Below are 6,086 nucleotides of genomic sequence, written 5' to 3'. Positions count from 1 at the left end.
GAGAAGCATCGATCAGCTGCCTCTTACACACCCCCTACTGGGGATGTGCCCACAACCAAGGTACATGCCCTTGTCCGGAATCAAACCTGGGACTTTTCAGTCCACAGGCTGATGCTCTATCCACTGAGCCAAACTGGTTTCGGCTGATTTTTTTTTTTTTTAAGAGTGTGGAAGAGGAGGAGGGAGGAGGTGAGAGAGAGAAACATTGATGTAAGAGAGGCAGCAAGTGCCCTGACCTGGGCGGGGATTGAACCTGCAACCCAGGTAAGTGCCCTTGATAGAATCAAACTCTGGACCCTTTGTAGCGGGCCAACACTCTAACCACTGAGCAACACCAGCCAAGACCCAGTTAGCAACTTATGATCAGACCACCCAGCAAGGTCACTTTAGGTAGAATCCCCTTTTCCCTTTTTTGCCCACAAATTTGACTCCTCTAGGCACCTCATAAAGGTGGGATCCTACAGCATTTGTCCTCAGGGTTTGTCCATGTTGTAGCAGGCATCCAGATGGTCTTTCGTTTTAGGCTGAGTAGTATTCCATTGTGTGGATGGACCACATTGTGTTTATCCACCTGTGATGGGCATTTGGTTGCTTCCACCTTTTGCTGTTGTGAATCATGCTGCTATGAATGGTGTGCAAATACAATACCTGTTTGAATCCCTGCTTTCAATTCTTCAGGGTGGAATTGCTGGGTTATATGGTAATTCTGTGTTTAATATTTTTGATGAACTGTTCATCTAAATAAATTATGCAATAAAAGAATATAGTTCCACAAAAAAATAAATCTTTTCTATCATAACAGTTCCTCAAAAAATTAAATACAGAATTGCCATGTGACTCAGGAGGTGGGCATAATTTACCAGCCTCAATTTATAGACAGAACAGAAGTCACTGATGGGAAAAATAAATAAATGGGTATTTTAAAAAAAGTGACTCCTAGAGTCCCACAGTTATCTAATTAAGTAAGCAGGTTTCTATACCAGAGCTATATAGTAACCACTTAGCTAGCAGGCTTCTCTAAATGTTTATTGAGTGCTTACTATGTGTCAAAAGCCCTAATAATTGAAGAAAACACCCAGATAAAAGACTGGGAAGAAGTATCCCAAAATTAAAACTTTTTTATTTTATTATAGCCCTAGTTGGTTTGGCTCAGTGGATAGAACATTGGTCTGCGGACTGAAGGATCCAGGACTTGATTTCAGTCAAGGGCACATTCTTCGGTTGCAGGCTTGATTCCTGGCTCTAGCTGGGGCGTGTGCAGGAGGCAACCAATTCATGTGTCTCACATTGAGGTTTCTCTCTGTGTCTCCCCCACGCACTCCACACATACCAACCCCCCCAAAAAAAGGGGAAAATATCCTCAAAGGATGATTAACAATAAAATATTATTATGGCCCAGCCAGTGTCGCCCAGGAGATGGTTCGACTCCTGATCAGGGCACATGTCCCAGTCTGGGGCTTGATCCCCAGTGGAGGCATGCAAGAGGCAGCCGATTGATGTTTCTCATCAGTGTTTCTACTAATATCTCCCTCTTCCTCTCTCTGAAATCAATAAAATATATATATTTAAAATAAAATTTAAAAGAATTCTATGAAAAGTAACCTTACAGGATGGTCTGATCATAATTCCTAACTGTGCAGGTAATGATGGGTAGTCACATCCCAGGCATATAACTTTTTAGTAAAGGGTTTATTTCTGTGCACCTAGATCAACCTTTGAAATGCCTCTTTTTAAAACCTTTTTAATGTGAACCACCCTTTCAGACCCTCTAAAGCACATGTGTCAAACACAAGGCCCGCGGGCCAAATCCGTCCCGCCAGGCCTTGTAATGTGGCCCGCACCGCGCTGTCATCACTGCACTCCACTGCGTTTCCATCACAATGACAGTTTATGACTGTTCAGTAAACCATTCGGCCCGCGATTTAGGCTGGATTTTAGATTTTGGCCCCTTCTCTGATTGAGTTTGACACCCCTACTAACCATCCTCAAGGGAGCACAATCTTAACTATTCTGCAATCCAATCTCTACCTTGCTTTCTCACACTTTCATATAATCTTCCTTGTGTTCCTTCTTTAATTTTGAATGCATAAAAGGAAACTTCCAATTGTTATTTTGCAGAGCATTTTATTTGTTTTTATTATTTTATTTATTTTTAAATACATTTTTATTGATTTTTTACAGAGAGGAAAAGAGAGGGATAGAGAGTTGGAAACATTGATGAGAGAGAATCATCAATCAGCTGATGTGTCTCACATCCTACTGGGGCTGTGCCTGCAACCCAGGTACATGCCCTTGACCAGAATCAAACCCGGGACCTTTCAGTCTGCAGGCTGACGCTCTATCCACTGAGCCAAACCAGTTTCAGCATGTTTTTATTATTATTATTATTATTATTATTATTATTTTATTATTTTGGCAGAGCATTTTAGATCTTACTCTCTGGCATCAGTTTTGGCTCAAACTCATAATTCTCTACAAGTTTGAGCTTTTTTTAAAAACAAAATACGTTTTTTATTTCAGAGAGGAAGGGAGAGGGGGAGAGGGAAAAATCAACGATAAGAAAGAATCATTGATTGGCTGCTTCCAGCATGCCCCAGATCGATCCCACAACCCAGGCATGTGCCCTTGACCAGAATTGAACCTAGAACCCTTCAGTCCGCAGGCTGACGCTCTATCCACTGAGCCAAATCAGCCAGGGCTGAGCTTTTCTGATGTCGAAAGAACTCCTATATTGCCACCACCCAACTTAGTATAATTACACCCTATATCAGCTATTTTGCTACCATGAGAAAAAGGCCAAGAGGATCTCAGAGTCATGGACCCTATCATCATTTGACCAAACCAATGCCAGCAGCCGTCCTCCTCTAGATTTCTTGTTGAAACTAACAAAAATTGGCTCATCCATGAACATTAAATCTGGTGGGTGAAGGTTTATTGAGTAACAGGAAAATTAGTTTCAAAGTACAACATAATAAATCATGCTGGAGAAACCTAGCAGACGATTTTAATCAGGTTAGCATAATCAGTGATGGAAGAAAACATTTTATGCCTCCTGATACATGTATGCACTGAGAACAGCATCACTTCTGTGGTTCCTGTCCCAAATGCATAAATCATGAGGAAATACTATCCAAACATCAGTTGAGGGGCTTTCTAAAAATAACTTAGCCTATAATCTTCCAAAGTATTAAGGTCATGAGAGACAAGGAAAGATTGAGGAATTGTTCTAGACTAAAGGAGATTGAATTAGATGACAAAATATAATACTTATTCATGGGATGGATTTTGAAACTTTAAAATACTTGATTGAAACTATAATATTTAGGAATGACATGGTAATATCGGACTGATATTAATATCCTGATTTTTGAGGTTGCACTGAGATTATGTAGAAGAGTGCACTTAAGAAAAATACTCTGAAGTATTAAGGATTAATGAGATACCATGTGTGTACCTGATACTCAAAGGACTCTGAAATGTTAACAATTGGGCAAAAGGTTTTTGGGAGCTCAATGCATTATTTCTGCAACTTTTATGTTTATTTGACATTATTTTAACATAAAAAACTTTCACCACTGGGCCCTATAGGACACCCAGCAAACAAAGCCACTCTATAAATTTTTTTTAATATATTTTATTGATTTTGTACAGAGAGGAAAGGAGAGAAACAGAGAGTTAGAAACATCGATGAGAGAGTCATCGATCAGCTGCCTCTTGCACACCCCCTACCGAGGATATGCCCGCAACCAAGGTACATGCCCTTGACCGGAATCGAACCCGGGACCCCTCAGTCCCCAAGCCAGCGCACTATCCATTGAGCCAAACCGGTCTCGGCTAAATTTTTTTTTTTAACCTGAGCCTTGGCAGTTTTGTCCTGATACACCAAGGTTGCAGGTATAATGCCTTGTCAGGGCACATAGAAGTAGCAACCAATGAACAAAAAAATTGATGTTACCTTTTAAAAATGCTTATTGATTATAGAGAGGAAGGGAGAGAGAGAGAGAAAAAAAACATAAATAATGAAAATCATTGATCAGCTGCCTCCTGCACATCCCACACGGAATCGAGCACACAACCTAGGCCATGTGCCCTGACCAGGAATTGAACTATGACCTCCTGGCTCATAGGTCAACACTCAACCACTGAGCCACACCAGCTGGGTCAAAATTGATGTTTCTCTTTCTGCCCCTTCTCACAAATCAATAAATAGAAAGTTTAAAGATTTTTAAGTGCATAGATTTAAACATTTGATGTGTTTTGATTTGCAATCATCCTTAAAGGAGGCCAAATTGTCCACCTTGCTGCTGGTGGGATCTTTTGTTGGCCCACACTGACACTACATTAGTAGGTACTGTCTTTGACAATTATTGTACTTTCTGGTATATCACGATGTGCCACGTTTATTTTGTACATTTTCTGTACCAGATCAAGAATCAGTCATTTCCCCAAGGTTCCCTGTTCTTTCCTTGGAAATGATACTTAAAGTCCACAAGCTTGAGGAACACTCTGTAATGAGGTTGGTCTTTGTTTCTGACCTGTTTAGTGGACAAAACTAAGTAATACTTGCTTTTTATTTATTTTTAAATATATTTGTATTAATTTCAGAAAGGAAGGGAGAGGAAGAAAGAGAAACATCAATGATGAAAAACATTGATCATCTGCCTCCTGTAGCCCTTCTGGGGTTCAAGCCCAAAACCAGACCTATTGGTTCATAGATCAATGCGCAACCACTGAGCCATACCAGCTGGGCAGTGTACTCTTTTTATAAAGATAAAATATAGCCGAAACCGGTTTGGCTCAGTGGATAGAGCGTCGGCCTGCAGACTGAAGGGTCCTGGGTTCGATTCCAGTCAAGGGCATGTACCTTGGTTGCGGGCACATCCCCAGTAGGGGGCGTGCAAGAGGCAGCTATCGATGACTCACCGATGTTTCTAACTCTCCCTCTCTATAAAAAAAAAAAAATCAATAAAATATATTTAAAAAAATAAAGATAAAATATATCATGATGCTCTGGCCACTGTGGCTTAGTTGGTTGCGTGTCTTTCTGTGAACTGAAAGATTGCTGGTTTGATTTCTAGTCAGGGCACATACCTGAGTTATGGGCTCAATCCCTGGTAGGTGGCATGCAGGAAGTAGCCAATCCATTGTTTCACTATCACATCAATGTTTCTCCCTCTCCCTTCCTCTCTCTCTTAGAAAACAATAAAAATATTTAAAAAATATATATCTATCATGATATTCCCAAATTCAAATTCAAGACTACAAGGGTTTTATTTATTGAAATCAATCTTGTATCTGTACCTCCTTCACTCCCTCTGAAAATCCCAGTTTTTGACACCAACATAATTACTCCTTTGTATTATCTCATATTACACACATAACACGCTTAGAACAATTTTGATACCACCACCACCAATATAGCAATGGCATGTACAAATTGTTGTGTTTTAAAAGTCACTAGGTGTTCATTCATCTTTGTGTTATTTTGTCACAAACTAGATACACTGGTTCATTTGTTTTATTTTGGTGTTTAGGGGTATCTTTAAATTTTGTTTTATATAATTATATAAAATGTTTTCAAGGCCCTAGCTGGTTTGGCTCAGTGGATAGAGTGTTGTCCTGTGGACAGAAGGGTCCCAGGTTCAATTCCCGTCAAGGGCATATGCCTGGGTTGCAGACTCAATCCCCAGTAGGGGGCATACAGGAGGCAGCTAATAAATGATTCTCATTATTGATGTTTCTGACTCTCCCTCTCCCTCTCTGAAATCAATAAAACATTTTTAAAAATGAAAATAAACGTTTTATTTTTTCATTAAAAATATATAAGCCAATATAACAATAGAATTTAATGGAGACAATTGAGCTGATCTATATATTAAATAAAGGAGGGGTAGGAGGAGCAAAGGAGTATTGAGGTCTTTTGCATGTGCCTAGAATTCCTCCCTCTTCTACAATAGTTAACTTTCATTCACACCTTGTCAGTTCAATTAATTCTTCAAGGATAGAAGTTTGGATTGTTCAAATTATTCCATAATATCCCCCCTCACTTGCTAAAATTCATTACCCTGTATTAATAACATAATTGG

This window comes from Pipistrellus kuhlii, unplaced genomic scaffold (assembly GCF_014108245.1).
Source record: "Pipistrellus kuhlii isolate mPipKuh1 unplaced genomic scaffold, mPipKuh1.p scaffold_m20_p_21, whole genome shotgun sequence".
Lineage (NCBI taxonomy): Eukaryota > Metazoa > Chordata > Mammalia > Chiroptera > Vespertilionidae > Pipistrellus > Pipistrellus kuhlii.
The sequence above is the reverse complement of the archived record's forward strand: the minus strand, read 5'-3'. Positions refer to the sequence as shown.